At 33.9% G+C, this 22,762-nt stretch overlaps 1 protein-coding gene and 1 long non-coding RNA gene across 2 annotated transcripts in view; one reads left to right on the forward strand and one right to left on the reverse strand.

The window, feature by feature from the left end:
* The window catches only part of LOC139078820 (uncharacterized), a 53,862-nt gene extending 40,494 nt beyond the window's left edge, over window positions 1–13,368 (forward strand). The window contains exons 3-5 of the long non-coding RNA XR_011531932.1: window positions 8,892–11,495; window positions 12,275–12,335; window positions 13,109–13,368. This is a non-coding gene — a long non-coding RNA (uncharacterized lncRNA). The remainder of the gene's footprint in view (window positions 1–8,891; window positions 11,496–12,274; window positions 12,336–13,108) is intronic.
* Window positions 1–22,762, reverse strand: part of GALNTL6 (polypeptide N-acetylgalactosaminyltransferase like 6) — a 1,099,146-nt gene that overhangs the window by 589,762 nt on the left and 486,622 nt on the right. The gene's annotated exons all lie outside the window — the stretch shown is intronic.

The raw sequence follows: 22,762 nt of genomic DNA on the forward strand, positions 1-22,762 counted from the left end.
ATATTTTTCCAAAGGCAGAGATTCCATTTGGACAATGAAATGTCAGAATTCAATCGTCAACAATGGCCTAGTGTCTGAAAGAGCTTCTTGTTCCCTGAGGTTTCCAGGGCACACCTGGTATAATGAAGCACACATTAAGCCTGACAAGAATGGCTTTGCAAACCATTTTGTTTTGCTCTAAAATCGTCTTTTAATTCTTTTTAAAAATTTGCCGAAACCTAAATCAAACACTATTTTCTTAGTAATTACATGTTGAAGGACGTAATCATCGCAGCCTTCTGAAATCGAGAGACCAATAGCCCTGCCTTGGGCACTTTCCCACAGTTGCTTTTGTTAATGTACTAATGAGCCATTGTCACAATGGAGCCAACCTGGCATTAGCACTTACAATAAATTTACTGCAAGAACACTGCTGTTTGTAATTAGCTCTTCATTACACAATCAGGCTGATTTAGAGAAACTCTCATATGATTTGCTCAGCAAATGAAGCAATATAATTACACCTCACTTGAAATCAACAAATTAGACTGCTGTTTGCAATTGGCTATATTATGTACTATTAGTGCCTGGGCAATTGCAGGCCTGTTGCTTCCTTTAACACTTAAGTAAAGTAAGTCTAATTAAAGCACTGAATATTTCTGTATATGCAAGATCAGCTACATAATGGTCACAATTTTTATAATTAAAGAGGAAACCCAAGATTTATGTGCAGAATGTTTTATGTTATGCTCAAGCCTTGGCTATTTAAGGCTCTTATGATAGAAATCAGAAGCTAAAAACATAACAGGATGGAAGGAAACATTTCTTTTCGAACCAAATTATTTCCTACCAGGGCACGTGAGAATTGAGGAAGATTCAAATTAGGTTAAAGCGAAGTCATGAGTTATCTATTCAGTTGTGTGTTTCTCAGCAGTACACATTCAGTATATGTCAGCTGTTATAATGGCTCAAGTTAGTTCCTTCTTCTCATTGGATTTTTGACTCTGGAGCAGTCTACCCACTAGTTGTAGTAATCAAGGGGAGAGGAAGTTGGTAGGAGTTTTAGAGAAGGGTTGCTAGATTTAGCAAATAAAAATACAAGATACCCAGTTAAATTTGGGGATCCTGTATTTTATCTGGCAACCTTATTTTAGGACATTTAGGATGTGCTTCTCTATGTCAAACTGTATATATATATACATATATATATACACACATATATATGTATGTATATATATATCCAAAAGAATTAATTCTCCAAAAGATGATGGATTAAGAAAATAATTGTCGAGGAGTCAATGAGTTTTGGTTAGGATGGTGCCACTCCACTAGCAGTGTATTCTTCTTTAATTGAAAGACTATGTCACTTCATTTCTTCATTCCTAACAGTTGACATTTAAGAAGAGTATTGACAACAATTATTGAATAAGTCAATAAATAAAAGGAAATTCAGTGACTACACTTTTTTATAGTGGACTGACAGCCTTCTATGCTAGAATTAATACTCCTATTCAAAGGCCCCTTGTTTTAGAAATACTGCCAATGCATGCAACTTTTAAAAAGAGCGGTATGTATGTGTATGTGTATCTGTGTGTCCTTAAATTAGTGTTTTTTGACCTACTAAGGGATGGTACATATTGTGCACATTCAAAATATTTAAGTCTATTGTAGTTTCATGAAACCTGGTTGTTTTAAGGCAATTTTTGGTTAAAGTTAGGAAAAGACTTCTGTATCCTTGCCAAGTCCTGAATTAATGGTTTTATTTTTAAATTTTGTTTGGTGAGGTAGTTCGTAAAAGATTTTGAACTCCTCAAATGTAATCAATGAGTTGCACTCATTGGGAATATGATCAAATATACCTGTGTTCTCTCCCAACTATTGCCTGGACTGTTCCTTACTCCCATAGGGAGCAATTGTGAATAAGATTAACTGTTTATATGGCTCATTGCTAAAGTTTCAGAATCAGGGCACATGTTGAGCTGCAACAGGAGGACCTCATTCCATTGTTTTCTGATGCCCTTTGCTTTGAGGTGATGAGGAAGTTTGCAAGTCCGTTCACATCACGAGCCCACTCCCGGGCTGTGCTGGCTCTGGGATGTGTTCCCCCGTCAGACACTGTGAAATAAGCAGCACCATGTTTGTGAACAAATTACCAGACTTTAGCTTCATAATTTTTATTTTGAAGAATATTGCATTGGGCTCATTCCTTTTTATACATTATTTAAAGCTGCCAACTAATCAAGATACTTTAAAGGTTTGGACCTTAGAAATTTAATTCCAGGGGCTGGCCTGGTGGCACAGTGGTTGTTTGCACTTTCCGCTTCTCAGCAGCCTGGGGTTTGCCGGTTCAGATCCCGGGTGCGGACATGCCAAGCCATGCTGTGGTAGGCGTCCCACATATAAAGTAGAGGAAGATGGGCATGGATGATAGCTCAGGGCCAGTCTTCCTCAGCAAAAAGAGGAAGATTGGCAGTAGTTAGCTCAGGGCTAATCTTCCTCCAAAAAAACCCACAGAAATTTAATTTCAAAAAAACAAGTGTCCAAGTTTAAATGCTAGAGAATTAGGCTGCAGTTTGAAATATAATGAGCTGACATATTTTCTAACATCTACTAATCTGAGGATATTCATTTCTCTACATAGTAGAAATCATGTACTTTAAATTTGTCCCTCTTTTCCTTCAACTTTTGCATTTAAGAAACACGTCAATAACAATTATTAGTCAATGTTTTAAAATAATTTGTGAAGCGAAATGAGACAATGAAATACTCTTAAAAATAAAAAATTATAAAGCTGAAGTCTAGTAAGTTGTCCATTTGGACCTCACCATATCAAATCAAATCACCCAGCGACTCGGAGTTTTGAACATGTTTCTTTTGCTTTCTGGAAGATTTTGTGTTCATTTGCATTCTTACAGTGCTATGGAGAAGAATTTTTTTCATAATATTAGTCAAGAAATCTTTTTATAATAATTAAAAAACAACTGTCTTGTTGGAATCCCTCTTATCTCTAACGGCATATTACTCTCCAATGCAATAATAGTGTTTTCTTGGAAAAGCTTGGCAACATTTGGCAAAATGGAATATTTCTCTTCAAAAATTATTTTCTCTGCTTTCCAACAATGGCAGTTAACTGCTTTGGATTTTAAATTATGCGTTAAGTCCATTTCAATGGTGGAAATTATGTTACTGAAAGGTAGCAGTGTCACTGACCTCACTGAGGGATTTTCCATGTTTTCTTTTAAAATGACAGGTTTATAAATCATTCTGTAGAGAGCGCTCAGCTTACCAGCTGAACGTAGTTTCAATTTCAGGAATATAAGGGACTATCATTTTAGTAATCACAGAGACAACATCACAGCATTAAGCCAGGCAAACAGGATAAAACAAAGCCTGAAGCTCCCCAAATAGAGGAGGGAAAAAAAATGTTATCTTGCTTATAGACCCACAGACTGCAATGAAATGGCACATTTTATGAAAAGTATTTCATGTGAAGTAGATGTATCATAGAAAATATTTTTATCAAACTTGGTGAGAAGTATTACGATCAGAAATTTTGATGTTTGTGAATTCTTTTTTGGGGGGGTTTCTGTGCCTGTTAATAAGAACCTCTCTCTCTCTCTCTGCCCCAGATATCAGAAAAGGTATACTGCCTTAGTATTAACTAAACACCTTAAAAGTAGATTCTTTACTGGATTTTACCTTCACGACTAAGTAAGAATTTCAGCTGCATGTCATCATTTCCATTTCTGTGGGTCTGTTTCTAAAGCTTGTGTCATATCTGTGGTATAATTTAGTTCAGACAAAAATGTAATGAAACAGCTTTCAAGAAGCATAGTTTCTGAGTCAAAATATGTTGAAAGAGTGCATATACTTAAATAAGCAGGTCATAAGTTTATAGGAAGACAATGAAAGATAAAATTGACTTCAAAGTTGTTTTCAAAAAGGATAGAAAGCGTAAAAGAGAAATGAACTGTTTTTTCTGATTTAAAAACATTTGCATTGAAAGGGAAATTTTACATACTGAGAAATATGCTTTGGGCAATTAAAACAAAGTGTGGTTTAGCTTCTACAGAAATGGCTGTAGCAAAGCAAACACCTTGAAAATTAGATTCTGAATGTCGTATGGAATGTTGAACTTAGCGATATTTTCTCCTTCTTGGAATGAAAATTTGCTTTAAAAAATAAAATCAATAGCTATTATAATTCACTAATTGTGGATTTCAAGCAGCAAAACTATACAGAAACCAAAATTATGTCAAGAAGAGAGGGATAAAGCTCTGTGTTTTTCATACATTTTTCTAGTGTGTGCTTGTGTGTGTGTTTCATATGTGATTCATTGTTAATGTGATAGAAACAACACAAATGGAAGAATATGGGAGTTCATGTGGAGTATAGAAAATAAAGTATGATCTTTGCAAAAAGACTAGGAAATTAGCCTGAGTAGAGTCACCTTTCTCTATGTCTCCAACACAACGAAAAGAGAGATTGGATCCTCTTTCTTTCCATCTTCTCTATTTGTGCTAGAAAATTTTGTCCCAGATTGTCTCATTCATCATTCATAGTGAAATGTTTTGCACTTATGCGTCACTTCACAAAAGGAATAACTCTTCTGTGGAATGTATGTCTGTCACTCTCACTAAACAGAAACGCAGTCAAGGATGTTGACGGTAGTGTGGAAACATCTGGTAGACATGCTCGTTAAAGGCTGAACTTCACATGGCCACGCCTTCAGATGTCAGCATTGTCAGACTCTCCGCGCTGGTTTCTCCTGTAGGCTTTGTTCTCCAGCCTTCCTCCCAACACTGACCTCCTCTTGCCCTTCCCTTGGGCCTCATCACTGTCTCATCTCTGTGCCTGGTTTATGTTGCTCCTCCATTTAGGGCCTGCACACATGCTCCACCATCTAAATGTGGCATGGCCTTCAAGAAGGTGTTACAAGTTCCAGGTGCCCCACAAAGTCTTTTACTCCTGAACTCTTTTTCTAGAGTGCCCTGTGACGGTTTTAGTCTGGCATTATGTATTTTTTAGAATATGTCACAGTTTTGCATGTAAATACTATGTAAGTGCCAGAGAAACTTTAGCTGACCTTTGAGCTTTACCTAGTACTTACTAATTCTACAAATACTCTCAAAAGCACCAAAACATGTAGATTTTTTAGACTCAATGGACACAAAGAAAGCAGGTAGGTGATAACTGAGGATTAGAAATTCTAATTAGCACAATTGATTTTTTTTTCTAAAAAACTTTTAAAAATCTGTTGTAATACTGGTTAGACCTTTATAATTTTCAAAACAAGTATATGGCTGAACCTTCCAACTGATTTATCGTTATAAATTTGACAACAAATGGCATAGATGTAAATGAAAGAAGCAAGATCTTTATTTACATGTGGATAAAAAGAAAATATTCCTGGACAAAGTGAATAAAATATCACTATAAATAGTAGATTTAGGACAAGAAATTTTTTAAAAAAATTAAATGGAAGGACCAGCCCGGTGGCATAGCAGTTAAGTTTGAGCACTCTGCTTTGGCATTCTGGGGTTCATGAGTTCAGATCCCAGGCACAACCTGTACACTGCTCATCAAGCCATGCTGTGGCAGCATCCCACATACAAAATGGATGAGGTTTGGCACAGATGTTAGCTCAGGGACAATCTTCCTCAAGCAAAAAGAGGAGGATTGGCAACAGATGTTAGCTCAGGACCAGTCTTCCTCACCAAAAAAAAAAAAAAAAAAACACAAATCAAGTGGAATAAAATGTCTTCATTTAAGTAGTATGCTCTGATTTTTTAATTACAATCTAGGATATTTTACTGGTAAATGGAAAAAGTCATTGATTTAGCCCAAACGTTTAACTTTTCTGACAAGTAAATAAAGTAGGATAACAAAATCATATGACTATAGAAGAGACATACCTACGGTTCCTCCCATATGATGCAGAAATAGACCAGATATAATATTTATTTAACAATACCCTAAGAAAAATATATTCATTGAAATCAGATACTTGGATGTAGTGTGGGGTTCTGAAAATGATTTATTGGGTCTCTGAGTTGTTAATATGAATGCATACTACTCAGTGGCTTCTGGCTTCTGGAAAATTTATGAAATTAAGGGAAGAAAATAATATTGCTGAGAATGAGGTCACATTAATGAAGATTCATCTTGTACTAAAAGCAGACATCATGCAAATCAAAGTGCTCCCTGTTTATACTGCATGCATTTAAAGTTATTTTCTCAATAAAAAATATACAGATTAAAATAGAAATTTTTAGAAAATAGAGGCTGGGCAAAAATAAAAACCTATATAATCCTTTGACCAGAGTTAAACATTATTAAATTTTTGCCATATATACTTGTACACTTGTTTACATATAAATATATGCATACATAGTTATTTTATTGCTAAATTGATTTCTTTAATCCGTGATGATATAAATAATCATTCCATAGTAACTCTACATGCAAAACAATATCTGCTCCACACACCCTACTGCTCAGCAGGCAGATTAAACGTATGTTCAGGTGACTGAAAAAGTAAGGGTGACAAAATGCATATTTTTAACAGTTTATATTTGTTTTTCACAAAAAGCATGGAAGTTATCATCATGAGACAATTTAACAATTGGGTTTTCTTTTGCTAATTTTACTATTGCTTATTTTGAATAGGTGAAATATCACGATCGTTTGAGTATTTAGAGTTTCCAAATAGCTCCATTCAGTCTGTCCATAGAAACAAAAGAAAAGCTGTCATTGGCAGGGCAAGGGTATAAGAACCTAAAAATAAAATTTATGAAACCAAGCCCATAAATACAAATTCTCATAACTATGTTTCTATGCTGTTGAATATACTTCTACAAAATACGTTTGCAGAATCGATGTACCCTGGTTTATTGAACCAATCCCTTATTGTTGGGAGGTTGTTTCCAATTATCACTGCTATAGAAAACACCAATATGCTTTTCTATGATTTACTTTATTACAGTAAAAAATGCAGAATCTTTGCCTTACTACTGTCAGTTTCCTTCTTTCACATCAACGCGTAATTCAAGTAATAAACAGATTGCTAAAGGCTAATGTCGTTTTGAAAAGGACAGTGCCAGCCTCTAATGCATCAAATTTAATAACACTTCCCTTACATTGGGTGAGGAGGCCCTGAATGGGATATGAAAAAGGACAGCACTCAACTCACCATCTGCCACTTCTTTCATAAATGCTCTTTAAGTATTTATTTATTTTGTTAATAAAAGATCAGTATCCTTGGTATCTTGTTATTTTGATAACTCATTTTAACACTAATCAGTCAGGATCACTTCTGAAGTAGACGCTGACTAATTATTTTTAATAAGCATTAACTCCTTTTGCTCCTACTCTATTATCATTATTTAAGAATACTTAATTACTTCTCTAAATTTGTCTCCATAAAAAATTAAATGTTAACAGCTAGAAATTATTTTTCATGTGGAATTATTTTGTTATCATACTAAGAATATGTGGAAAAGGTATTTTACAAAGTGTATTCTGCTTAGACATAGCATAGAAAAAACAATTGACTAATGGTTGGCATGCAGTTAGGGTAGATAATAGAAAGAGTTAGGAATAAAGAAGAGCCCAGAGAAAGATAGAACAATTCAAAAGTGAATGAAAGAAGGACGCTTAGCCTATATCATACTGACTACAATCATATTTGGAAAAGATGAAATAAGAAATATTTAGTTTTAGAACAGTTGGATCCATTTTTATTCCAGCTACAAATGTAGAGCTCCTATGAGGTCAATCATTTAAACTGTTATAAGCATATAATTAATCAAAAGTCCTTGAACTTGTAAGTGATTGGCATGCTGTTCCTGGTGTTTCAAAGAGTATGGACTTGAACATAACAACTGCAGGTCAAACTATTACTCTTCAATCATACCCTCAAATTCCAGTAATACTTTTATTGTCTTAATCTTTTCATGAATATCAGGAAGATCAACTCATTTCTATTACATCTAACGTGAACTCTAATGTGAAAAAATGAACGTTAATACACTAAAATGAGTTAATATGTGTTATGGTCTGAATATTTGGGTCTTCTCAAAATTCATCTGTTGAAAATTTAATGCCTAAACTGACCGTATTAGCAAGTGGGTCCTTTGGGAAGAGATCAGCTCATGAGGGCAGTACCCTCATGAATAGGATTAGTGCCCTTATAAAAGAGGCCTCAGAGAGCTAGCTTGTCCCTTCTGTCACTTGAGTGTACAATGAGAAGTCTGTAACCCGGAATAGGGCCCTCACTTGACCATGCTGGCATTCTGATCTCGGACTTCCAGCCGTCAGAACTGTGAGAAATAAATTTCTGTTGTTTATAAGCCACCAAGTTTATGGCAATTTTGTTATAGCAGCCCAAATGGACTAGAAAAATATGTAAATATGAAGACTTCTAAAGAGTTTATATTAATTGTCATGAGCCCAGTAAATACCATAATTTCTAAAGATCACACACACATCTACAGAATCTCTCTCATGGACACACATACACATAAATATATCCGTATATGCTCCTGTCATGCATCAATTCCATCTCAAAGTTTACGTCTTTATGCTTAGCAAAATTTTCTTACTTCAATTGTTAGTAATTATATAATAGATATCATGGCAGAAAAAAATCATCACTAGAAATATGATGTTGAAAAACCAATTATGTTGTTATTTTTAATTAATAAAGAACATTTCTAAATTTCAAATGATGGATCTTTTGTTACTAATCCCAAACGGAAGCAGACAAAATGAATTGGATTACGTATTTAAGTATTGCGTTAAGTAAAATGCTCAAGGTTAAAATTTTCTTTTAATTGGAACACAGTGATAATTATGTAAAAATAAAGTAGCATTCATGCAATCTATGAATACTTTTTATTTTTTCATTCAAGCCATGACAATATGTTCCCACAGAAAAAGCTCACATTTCCTAGAAGTTTGGACTACAATTTTGCTGAAAGAGTCAAATGTGTCATAAACATAATTATTCAGGTGAGTCGTTTTATTGAGAATTAGTTTTAGGAAAGGAGAAAATTATCATTGGGTTTGGGGACTGAATGGGAACCATCTCTTATTTTCAGAGAACCTTCACCTGGTTTGTAGTTTTATAAAAACTAGTGGAAGCTATAGCTATTCTCTGTGATTGTTGGTCATGAAAAATACTATAAACCCAAAAATGGTAAATCAAAACAAGTAGCACATAGAGGCTTGGGACTAGAGAAAAGAGTAATTGTGGTTACACAGGCTTTAGACCAGAAGAAGGCAGATTTCCTAGCAATATGGAGTAAACTCCTGGGGAAGACCCTTGGTATCTCAGCCTGAATGTGGGAGAGTTTGGGCCAAGGAGGAAGAGGAAGCTGATGACAGTGTTTATAGTTAGCACAAAGAAAAATACACATACATATTAGACACACAATTTTTGGCTCTTAGGCTAGGAGTCTTTTCTGAGTTTGGGCCAGAAAACAAAGCAGTTAATCCGCCAAGAGTTCATAGACTCATTCTTCACATCAGGGAGGCAGTTTGTGTATTAACAGTTAACGATGTAGGCTGAATTGCAAGAGAATTACATTAACGATAAAATCTTTAAAAAACTTTGCCCATTTCACAGAAAACTTTGCTATTTACTCTTCTTTTGTTTTGAAAGGAAGATTGGCCATGAGCTAACATCTGCTGCTAAACTTCCTCTTTTCTCTTGAGGAAGACTTTCCCTGAGCTAACATCTGTGCCAGTCTTACTCTATTTTGTATGTGGGATGCCAACACAGCATGGATTGATGAGTGGTATGTAGGTCCACGCCTAGGGGATCCAAACCCACTAACCTTGGGCCGCTGAAGCAGAGTGCAAGAACTCAACCATTCAGCAGCCAGACCCGCCTCTACCCTTCTTTAAATCTGTAATACTTTTCCCATTATATCAATAATTATCTTGAGAAGTTGGGGGGGCAGGGATTATTCTTTTTTTTAATTGTTTGTTTACTACATTAATGCATCTTGTTTATCCCTCTACAGGAAACATAATATACATGATCATCACTGTTTTCAAAGGTCTGATATCTCAGAATATATTTTACTTTAGGGAAAAAATCTGGAATTGTTCAATGCCCCTGATACCAGTAACTCAAAGAATAATATGTTCAATAGAAAATTATTACATATTGTCAATAGTAAGAAAGGATTTTCCTAAAAGTTACATTCTAACAATGAAAAATATAATATTAATTTATAGCTAAAGAATTCTGATTAAAATTAAAAATAAAAATATACAAAAGACAGAAAATCACAAATTTCTTTTGTGTTCATCCTTATTAAATAAAGTTATATTTTTTCAATCTTCAGCACACATTATTGAGAAATTTCCACGAAAACAAAGCTACTGACAATTTTTTCTAGGCTACAATGCATCTTAATATTTATAACTCTTGTACTAAACTTTGCATTATGGAAACATATGGACTTACGAGTGTAACTATTCACCAAGGGATGGTGGTGACGGTCTCTTTGGACATATGTTGATTTTCAAGGCATTCATTAATACAGAACTCTTCCAAAGATAGTAAAGCCTGTCAATATGATTTTCTTTTGAGAAGATGTTAATGTTAGATGCTTTGTAGTATCAATAATTTCAGTAATACAGATTTAAACCATTTAAATGTGGGAAGAAACTGCTGTTTATTTTAATGCTTTCTTAAGGATTAAAAGAAAAAATTTTGAACACAGAGGAGTACACCTTAAAATATAAATGATAATAATAGCTGTAATTTCTACCAATTTCTATGACTCTCACGTTATCCTCTATGAATAAAAATAATTTTCTTAGTTATAATTCACTTTCATTAATATTTTTGTATGCAGTATAAGGGTTTTTGCATATTATAAATTTTCAATTAGGATAAAGATGAACTTTTAAAAAAGACACTATACTTTATCATTCAATGTTTCTTTAATGAACAATGATGTTTCCTGAAAATGAAACTGAAGTTACGAATCCACTACTCAGGGGTATTGGAGTCTCCCTGTTATCTTTCTATTTTGGTTAAAGGCAAATTTGGCCTGACCATAACTATGTGTGGGTTCCAGAGAGATCCGACAGGTAAAGCGGAAAGCAGCAGACAGGCAGTTTTTGACAACCTTTGGACAGGTATGTGGAGGGGTGATGTTTGCTAAGAACTGATACCCAGTTCTTAATTGTGCTCATCTTATTCTTACTTTTCTCAAGTTTCTTCTCTTAGGGACAAGACACTTTACACATTCTTTTATGAAATCACCATAATCACCTCTGCTGAAATGACAAAACAATTATGCTCATTTGATACATGAGTAAACAGAAGTGAAGAGAACTTGTGCCTCTTCCCAAAGGTCACAAAGCCAATAATCCAAAAAGTAGAGATTCAAATCCACGTAATCTGGCACTAGAGCCAGGGCTTTCTTCTCTATATAATTGTGTTCCTACAAGAGCTGGAAGCACAGATGTTTTACACAAATTCCCTCATTATCCAGGTAAGTTTTTCTCTCCAAGATAAGCTTTTAGCCAGAGCCACACTTTCTTCCTTTAAGTATTGTAAATATTTCTAAGGGATGTTTTCACCTCTTTCCTGAGGAAAATTGAGGATCTAAAGTTTCGTATATTTTCAACTCTTGATTTGTCTTCATTGCATAACTGGAATTTTCCTTGAAATTCTAATATATGTAAAGTAGAACGTTTAAGTAGAAGAATTGTTTTAAATTTTTTTAAGAGAAAATATTTGTTGATTAGTGTTATCGTAGTTTATTTACCCCTTTAGCGTGTCCTTTCAATCAACATTGGAAATCAATTGGCAAGGGAACTCATTTTAGTTCCCTTGAGGCTTTGTTGAGTAAGATTCTTGATATCATTGCACATTCCATCTACCTAGTAATAGGCAAGGTGCACTATCTGATAACTTCAGTGTAAAGTCTTTCTTGCTCTCCCATGTGGTTGGCCACACAGGACTAACAAATAAGGGGTAGTTTAAGAGCAGTTGTTCATAAATTATGCTTGTGAGATACAGCCCCTTATATGCCTGTAGCCCCTTGTTGTCCATGGCAACATCAACATTGAGTTCATTAAAATTTGTGGAATGTATGATTCCTGTTCAACTAGTTTGTAAGTTAGTTTTTTTAACATTGTAATAATTTAACGTGTTTAAAAATTTGAAATAATGTTGACTTGTTTTGATACAATTAACTATTCATTTCCATTTTTGCTTACTTTTTACCTTACCGTATGGATTTTATCTTTTCATTATGACTTGTTGAAGAATGCCAAGATTTCTGGTTTACATACCCTGTTTAACAATCAAAGCTCCTGGGAGCCTCAGGGTAAAAGCTTTTTGCATTTCCCATTTTTCTGTGTTAATTTAACACTACTAATGAACCTTTCTACTTGATGCCTCTCACTTGAACAAAATATTACATTTTAAGTCATAATTGGTTATATTTATTCTTTTCCCTAAATAATATTGTTTTTGTTCTGGTAACTAAATTCTAGACAGTCCATAGTTGCTCTATTTCCCAGACAAGCCATGAAAACCTGAGAGCATGTTAAAATATTTGGAAACAAGATATTAAAGAGTTTGAAAAATAAATTAAATTTTCAAGATTATTACATTGCAGTCTTCCAAAATATTTCATGTCATTTTCTCTTGGTTAAAATACATAGTAACATTCACTTTGCTAAAGCAAATTTAACCAATAAGGAAAAATGAAATCTAAGCAGCAAAAAATGCTTTCTTCAGCAGTTTCCAGCATTCAACCAAAATATAAATGTTAGAAAGTATATCATTAGTCACTTGCAAGAAATCCGTCATACAATGTGGCTCTGTCATTAAATTAAATTCAAATGGCAAAATGGGAAAATAGAAAGCTATCGTTTTTTAAAGAAAATTGGCAAGCATCATTTTTTTAAAATTGTGAACTAAAGAGATTTTCTTTTTTAGTAATAATTTAGTTTTTATTGCCCTCCAAGATCCCCTCACTCAATTTTATATATTATGATGATGAATTATAGAGCACATACATAGTCATACATCCACCTGCGTCAAATTCTGTTATTTAAGCCACAGTTGTTTCAAAGATTTTCTTTATTTTTTAAGAAATAACACGTTTGAGACACAGCTGAAGGCTGCCTTACGGCCCTCAGTGCTCCGAGTTACCTCTTCCTCGACTCAGAAGCAGGCGGCGGACTGAGTTTGGATTTCAGCATTAACTCACGAGCTATATATGTCTATTCATTTTATTTTAATTGCTACATAAACAGAAGTTGTTATTAGTTTTCTACTTTATTTTTATTTATATTTCCTATTTGTTTTCTAACCATTTAATAAATACGCATACTCTTCATTTTTGCAATAAATCTGGGGAGAATTTGTCTATTAATTAGTCTTTAAAAAGGAAGCAATTATTGTTTTGTTAAAATGCATCATTACATACTTTTATACTATCTTAATGATTGCTAATCTTACTTTATATCATTCTTTTTTTCTGTTCTTATTTTTAAAACATTCTGAATTGAACTCAGCTAATTAATTTTATCCTAGTTGAGAAAGTTTTAAATGTTTTTTTCTTATTCATTTTTATTATTAATAGTATCAGCAGAATATTTCAACATATATTAAAATGCCAATAAATTAGGCACAAATATCTTATTCTGTATCATTGTAAAGGATTTCATAGGAATGTAAGATAAAATGTAGGTCATGGATCCTGAAATAGTGTCTAATATAATCATACATTATTAAATTTTTAATTTGAATTTGGCTTAAAGCAGTCCCTAAGCCATCAGGGATTAGGATAACCAAGGAAAGAAAATAAAAGAGCAAATTACACCCAAAGCAAAGAAAAAGAAGGAAATAATAGCATTGAGTGGAAATTAATGAATAGACAATAGACAAACAAAGAGAAGACCAGCAAACCAAAAAGATCAACAAAATTGACAAACCTTTAGCTAGACAGACCAAGAAGAAAAGAGGAAAGACTTAAATTACCAAAATCAGGAATGAAAGAAGGGACATCATTAACAATATTAATGAAATAAATAAAAGAATATTGTGAACTACTGTGTTCCAACAAATTAGGTAACCTAGATGAAATGGACAAATTCCTAGAAAGACACAAACTACCAAAACTAACTCAAGAAGAAATAGAACATCTGTAAAGACCTGTAACATGCAAAGAGATTGAAGTAGCAATTAGACAAACTACCAACTAAAAGAAGCTCCAGTCCTGATTGTTTCACTGGTGAATTCTATTAAACATTTAAAGAAGATTAATACAAATGCCTCACAAATTTGTCCAAAAAGTAGAAGGGGAGGGAACATGTCCTCTTTTCATGAAGCCAGTATTACCATGATACCAAAACCAAAGATGTCACAAGCAAAGGAAACTATAGACAAATATCTCCTTTAAATATAGATTCAAAAGCCTCAACAAAACACTAACAAACCAAATCTAGCAACATATAGGATGGATAATATACCATTACAAAGTGGCTATTATTCTAGGAATGCAAGATTGGTTTAATGTCCAAAAATAAATTGATATCATGTATCATATATTTTTAAAATTTTTTTAAGATTGGCACCAGAGCTAACATCTGTTGCCAATCTTTTTTTTTCTTCTTCTTCCCAAAGCCCCCCAGTACATAGGTGTATATCTAGTTGTGAGTGTCTCTTGTTGTGCTACGTGGGATACTGGCTCAACACGGCATGATGAGTGGTGCCATGTCTGTGCCCAGGATCTAAACTGGCAAAACCCTGGGCCGCCGAAGCACAGCATGCGAACTTAACCACTCAGCCATGGGACCAGCCCCTATGTATCATATTAATAAAGGACAAAAGCCACATGACCATTTTAATAGGCACAGAAAAAGCACTTGACAAATCCATCATCCTTTCATGATAAAGCCTCTAAGAAAAGATAAAACAGAAGGCAATTTCCTGAACTTGATGAGGGGCGACTACCAAAAACTCACAGCTAACATGACACTTAAGCAGGAAAGATTGCATGCTTTTCCATCTTAGATAAGGACAAGACAAGGATGCCTGCTATTGCCTTTCTACTGGAGATTCTAGCTCGGACAATCAGGGAAGGAAAGGAAGTAAAATGCACTCAGATTAGAAAAGAAGAAGTAAAATAATCTTTAATAGCAGATGACTTGTTTTTGCATACAGGCGTACCTTGTTTTATTGTGATTTCCTTTATTGTGCTTCACAGATACTGCGTTTTCACAAGACTTTCCACCAGCAGAAAGATGTATGACTCACCAAGGGCTCCAGTGATAGTTAGTATCTTATAGCAACAGAGTATTTTTTAATCAAAGTACGTACATTGTTTTTTTAGACATAATGCTATTGTACACTTAATAGACTACAGTATGGTATAAACATAACTTTTGTTTGCACTAGGAAACCAAAAAATTTGTGTTGCTTCCTTTATTGAGATATTTGCTTTATTGTAGTGGTCTGAAACCAAACCTATAATATCTCTGAGGTATGCCTGTATAGATAAGCCTGTGAAATCCACACAGAAAATTAGGCTAATAATCAATTTTAGCAACATTGAAGGATACAAGGTCAATGTACAAAGTCAACTGCATTTCTATACACTAGCAATGAAAAATCTGAAAATGAAATTAAGAAACAATTCCATTTATAATAGCTTCAAAAACAACAAAATACTTAGAAACACATTTTTTAAGAGTTCAAGACTTTTATGCTGAAAATACAAAACATTTTTAAAGAAATTAAAGAAAATTAAATAAATAGAAAGACATCCCATGTTCATTGATTGGAACATTTATCACTGTTCAGATGGCAATATGCTCTAATTTGATCTACACTGACAAATAAAAATGGCAAGCAATAGGATATATTGGAGAATATGAGGAAGCCATGTGGTATAAACCTAATTCGGCCTGACCTTGTCTTTCCAAAAGGGCCTGACCGAGGCTGTTGAGCATTCATTGTATATCTGCTTTAGAGATTCCCTATGGCAAGAGCAAAGGCCCTTGAGATAAAGGTGCAACCTCCCTCCCCCTCCCAACTTTGGCGTCTCCTTAAGGATTAAGCATCTTTCCTTAGGCTAGAAACTGATTGCTGTGCTCACCTGTGACCGCCCAGCTCCAGACAATAGACTTGCCTCCTGCTATGCCCACCAAGGTGGCAGACCCACTCCCTGCTGTGTCCATCAAGTGCTGTGCCAAAAGGGCAATCTTGTGACTATTGTGGGAGGGACATTTCAATCATATGTAAAGCACCCTCTTTGGGGGTATATAACCACTCTGTACACCTCATTTCTTTGGTGCCCTTTCTTCCTTCGGGAAGAAAGGCCCCGGGCCATGGTCCTCAGATTTCAGCTCAGAATACCCAAATTTTCATTTATAGATTGGCTATGGATTATTTTCGTTGACAACACATTCAATGAAATCTCTACAAAAAACACAGCTGCTTTTTTTAGAAACTACCAAGCTGATTCTAGAATATATATGAGAGTGAAATGGATCCAGAATAGACAAAATAACATTTAAAAATAAGATTAAAGTTGGTCGACATGCTTCCTGATTTAAAAATTTACTACAAAGCTACAGTAATCAATATAGTGTACTGCATAAAGATAAGCAAATAAATCAATGGAAAAGAATTGAGAGTCAGAAATATACTCTTACATTTATGGTCACTTGATTTTTACATCTGGACACCCAGACAATCCAATGGGGGAAGAACAGTGTTTTCAACAAATTGTGTAGGGACAACCAAATATCTACAGGCAATGAATGAATTTGGACTTCTACCTCACACACACAGAAATTTACACAAAATGGACCAAATCCTCAATGCAAAAACTAAAATTATAAAACTTCTAGAAAAGAGAGCATAGAAGTAACTTTCCATAACCTTCTGTTGAGCAATGGTTCTTTAGATATAACAGCAAAAGCACAAGAGACAAGAGAAACAAAGATAAATTGGACTCCATCAAAAATTAGAAATTTCTGTATTTGAAAGGACACATCAAGAAAGTGAAAAGGCAATCCACACAATGGGAGAATATACTTGTAAATCACATATTTGATATAGCACTGTATTCAGAATATAAGATCCGGTATATCTCAACAATGAAAGGACCAAATTAAAAAATGGCCATGGGATTTGAATATATATTTCTCCAAAGATAGATAAAAAGCCAATAAGAGAGAAAAGGCCAATAAGCACATGAAGTGATGCTCAGCATCATTATTCACTAGGGAAATGCAAATCACAACCTCAACAAGATACTTCTTCACACTCAGTAGAATCACTAAGAGAAAAAACATACCAGAAGTGCAGGTGAAGATATGGAGAAATGGGAATCCTCATAAATTACTAATAGATTGTAAAATGAAGCAGCAATTTGTAAGGCTGCAAAAAATGTCAAACATACATATGGACCAGCAATTCGACTCCTAACTATATACTCAAGAATAATGAAAACATATGTCCTCATAATAATTTGCACATGAATGTTCATAGTTACATTACAGATAATAGCCAAAGAGTAGAAACAATCTAAATGTCCATCAACTAATGAATCAATAAACATAATGTTATTTATCCATGCAATGGAATATTATTAACCTATGAAAAAGAATGAAGTATTTATACATGTTACAACATGGATGAAATACAAAACATTATGATAAAAGAAAACAATGTCAGTCACAGAAACCACATATTGTATCATTGCATTTATATAAAATCTTTAGAACAGGCACATACAAAGAGACTAAGGTAAACTAGTGGTTAGTTTAAGGAGCTGGGTGGTGGGGAGAGAGAAATGGGGAGTGACTCTTAATTGATACAGGGTTTTTTGGGAGGTGATGAAAATATCCTAAAATTGGATAGTGATGATGGTTGCACAACTCTGGGAACATTGTAAAAACCACTGAATTGCACACTTTAATACAATTTTATAGTATGCGAATTATATATCAATAAAATGTTCATTAAAAACGAAAAAAGGAAATAAACTTAAAGAAAAAGAAACAAGCAGAGGCCAGCCCAGCAGCGTTGTGATTAAGTTATCATGCCCTGCTTCAGCAGCCCTGGGTTCACAGGTTCAGATCCTGGGCATGGACCTACACACTGCTCATCAAGCCGTGCTGTGGTGGCGTCCCACACACAAAACAATAGAGGAAACTTGGCATAGATGTTAGCTCAGAGACAGTCGTCTTCATCAAAAGAACAAGAAAAACAAAAGAAACAACCAGTTGTGTTTTATCCAAAGCCAAGATCTCAGCTTGTCCAAAATTCTTAGAGAAAATGACAAATGATAAAAATAAGGAATAATCTTCGTGGGAATTTTAGATGTTTATTCAACTCCCTTTTACATTACTGCTTACTTTAGAATGCCTTCAGCAAATCGTATGAGTTCGTAAAGCTTGCCTAACAGAGGGCGGTGAAATGAAATCTGCAGTTCAATGTATGACAGGAGCACAAACTGTAAAGATAATCTTCAGATTTGTTAGACTATCACTTCAATGTAACTGTTACAAAAAATAAATTTATTTTCACACAAAGCAAAATTTATTCTCATTAACATTCTACTGCAAAAAGGAAAAGGAATAAACAATTTGACAGGTTGAAAATCTACAAAGAAACCAAAATTACTCTAGGATGCCATGTTCTAAACGTCTTCATTGTAAAAAACAAAGCAACAGAAAAATTGGAATGTGACCATTTTTAGACTATCACTTACTTCTCTCTCATGGTAAGTTATATGGATTTATTTTACAGATTCCAATTACATTTTTAAAGCTTTAAAGGAATAGCTTTTCTTCGTTCTGAAATCCTATAAAAATAGATTACTTATGTTAATTGATGCATATTAGAGATTGTTGATGTTCTTTTTTCCTACTAAAGTGTACATCTTGGCACACTAAAAAAAAAAGAATATATAAACTAAAAGTAAGATTCTACCAGAATAACATTCATCTTATACTTACCCATTCGGGTGTTGAATATTGAAAGAGTTTAGGTCAAATTATCAAAAAGAGCAACGTAAAATATATAATAAAATGATCTTTTAGAATAATATTCATGTAAATAAAAGATAAACATCAATTTCATCTAGTTCATAATGCAAATCTCTCAGAGATATATTTTTAAAAAATTGTGGCTGATAATATATACATTTTGTAAATCAATGTGTATATAGTGTAATTTCTTCACTTTGTATGTTATAAAATTCATAATTTATGTTATTACCAAGCAGTAGGAACCTATGACCAAAGAAAAACTTCTGGATAGCAGCTATAAATTACAATAGCTTTTAGTTACTTGCATATGAAATAAGAGAAAGCAACAAAACCAAACAAATACACTTATAATTTACTTCAAAGGGTGTTAATTTGAATTCCATCAAATTGCTGGTATTTCACGAATTGCCTATTTATTTTTATACAATATTTTAAAAATAAATACATGACTGGGGTTATTTAATTAACATTAATTTTGTGCCAAATGTTTGCAAACTAAACAGGTAATGCTTCATTCTCTCAGCAACCCTTGGATACTGGCAGCATTACAAGACTCTTTTTTGAGGACGATGAAATACAGGTTGAGTCGAGCTCTCTTTTTGACTCTACTTTGCTGCTTCCAAGCATTAGTATCTTTTCCTAAGAGTCATTTTCGAGCTCTGGAACTTCCAAATGCTTCTTTCACATGCAATAAAGAATTATTTAAGAACCATGACTTCAACATTGTAACTTTTTCAAACTATATGACAAATAACTCAGGTGGCTCTTTTGGTTAAGGGTGACTGAAAAAAGTAGTGTTGGAGTCACAGCACTTGCAATAATCCTGCTCTTCTATAAGAGCTTTGTAACTGTCATTATAAAACTATTTCGAGACCTGTTTATATTGAAGAGAAGTAGTATTTTAAGGTGATGTAAGGTATTTAAAACTTACTGGTGTATCACAAAACTAACTGCACGGCTTTCTGATAATTTTAAACCACGGTATTTATAGACACTATTTTGCTGGTGTTTTTCTTTTCAAAGTTTATAATAAAACATAAAATGATTTCTCAGACACACTTTGACTCAGTTTATGTCCTCAGTTAATATAGGAAAAAAAAATAAACCAGAATCTTTATCATTTTGTAGAACATTAATAGTGTTGACAAAAAGCGTTAAAAGTTTGGAGTTTTGTAAATTTACATTAACCTTCTGAAATGTATTAATGAGATATATACATATTTATATCTCAGGGATTAAATTAAATTTCTTTGGAAGAAAACACGTATGCATTAAGATTTATATAGTGTAACTAAACTATTAATTCAAGGAGATTTTTTTCTGTTCATTTATAGAAGTAAAAAATGGGAAATCTATCTGCATTAATATGTCCATTAAAATAAAAGATTTAGCACAACCCCTACCCTAATTTCTTGCACGTTAAGTCGAAAAATTAGGACATTTTAAGAAGCTAGAACCGAATGAAATTATTTAAGTTCTATTTACTGACACACAGGAGCAGCATTCTTTCACACAGTTTAAAACGGTTTTTTCAATATAGATCAAATGCAGAAATACAAATAAGAACCAGCTTATGCCCTCATCAGTATCACCTCAAGAAAACTTGTCCTTCTAGTGGCCTTATGGGGGAATTCTTTATTTGGTAAATTTACCAAGGTCTAATACATGACTGAGCTGTGCAACTTCTGAAACCCAATTCTGTCAGCAGATTCTCAGCAAAAAGTTCAAGTTAATCATTAATGAGTGTGAGCCCATAGAAAGGCAAATACATCCTCATAAGCAGCCCTTTTCATCCTCTCAGGAAGGCCAGCATGTCAAGAAAATAACCAACCTACTTATTGGTCAACAAATAGAAACAAATACCAGAGGGATGAAAACACTAGATGTCCATATGAATAGAACTCCCCTCTCCTGCCTTTATTTCCTCTCTTGCAATGAAATGTATCAAAAAAAAAACAAAACAAAACCATGCTTATCTGGTTGTAGTCAGGTCTCACAGGTATGGGGACCCCATTTTAAGGCTCTTTACACCTCTCTGCTAGAATTTGTAGGGTGTTAATTTTAAAGCTTAAATCTCAGAAACTAAATATAAATCCTTAAAGGAAATCTCATAGCTTTCATATAACGCGTGTGTACTGGAGAACTTTCGTTTCACTTCAACTCATCTAAACATGGTAATCAATCAGTTAACATCTGAAGCTGGCAAAGTATTAAAATTTTGTTTTAAATTTCTAGGAAAAGCAGAAAAAAGTAGTATGTCTTATAAAAGGGATAATATAAAAATATGTCAAAATATGTCAATATGGCAATGACAAATACATTTATTTACATTCTTAAATTTAACAGATTTAAATGGCTATAATATTTTGTAGTTTCTGTCTATATATAAATTTGCCAGATTTAGCAAACAAAATAGCAGGACACCAGTTAGATTTGAAATTTTTATCTGAAATTCGAATTTAACTGATAGAGTGTTTTTAATCTGTCAACCAGATCTATACAAAAACACTTATCAGAAAACTATATATATGTAGTTTCTATAGACCTTAAGTATGACCTTCAGTAATAAAAAGTGGGGAAAAAAAATTAGAAAATTTCCCGTAAACCATATCACCAAAACATATGCTGTCAAATTATCTATTTCATTTCCTCCACCAGCAAGCCTCAAGTTGAAATAAATGCAGATGAATTGCTGCTTTTTCACAGTGATATAAGGCTTATCTTAGTTTTTTGACAGGGTCTGTACATAACAAAGCTCTTAATGGAAGCTGAAATTGTCTTCAATTATACCCAGTGTCTAAAGGTGGGTCAGCCTAGCTTTTTAAGCTCTTAAAATGTCTCTGACTTTTGTCAGGGTTACTAAATTAATAGGACTCCATGAACTTTTATCCTTACTTAAAAGTTAAAACTTGCAGGAATGCACTACATACACTATGATTTTCTTTAATAAAGATTTCCCATATTAGGTATGGAGATGAACTTGCAAGTTTATACAAAACGAATCTGAAGAAGAGCAAGACAAGGATTGAAAGTGAGGTTCCTCACAACTGTGTGTGCCAAGGGAGATAGGGTCTCTGATTTCAGGAATGGAGGGGAATTTTTTTTCATTTATGATTTATTAATTTATTTAGCATATAAGAATTAAACATCAACTATTCTATATCCTGGGCATTGAAGATACAGCTGTGACAAAAACAGGCACTTGTGTCTGCCCAGATGGAGCTTATAGTCTAACGTGGGGAGACAGGCCATCATATGCTACTTTAACTCGAATAAAAATTGTTTTGACAGAAAATATTTCCTATGTTTTCTTCATATATATATATATGAATGTATATATTATACATAATATATTATATATAATTACATATATATAAATTTATCTTACTCTGTACATTAGTTCAGCATTCTTTTTTAAAGATTGGCACCTGAGCTAACATCTGTTGCCATTCTTCTTTCTTTCTGCTGCTGCTTCTTCTTTTCCCCAAAGGCCCCCAGAACGTAGTTGTATATTCTAGCCGTAGGTCCTTCTGGTTGTGCTGTGTGGGACACCACCTCAGCATGGCTTGATGAGCAGTGCCATGTCCATGCCCAGGATCCGAACAGTGAAACCCTGAGCCGTGGAAGCCGTAAGCAGCCCTGACCACTCGGCCACAAGACTGGCCCCTGAGCATTCTTATTGTATCTTTTCAGTTTCACTTTGATTAGGCATGATCAGGTAGGAAACGTATTCCTCTGC

This window comes from Equus przewalskii, chromosome 2 (genome assembly GCF_037783145.1).
Source record: "Equus przewalskii isolate Varuska chromosome 2, EquPr2, whole genome shotgun sequence".
Lineage (NCBI taxonomy): Eukaryota > Metazoa > Chordata > Mammalia > Perissodactyla > Equidae > Equus > Equus przewalskii.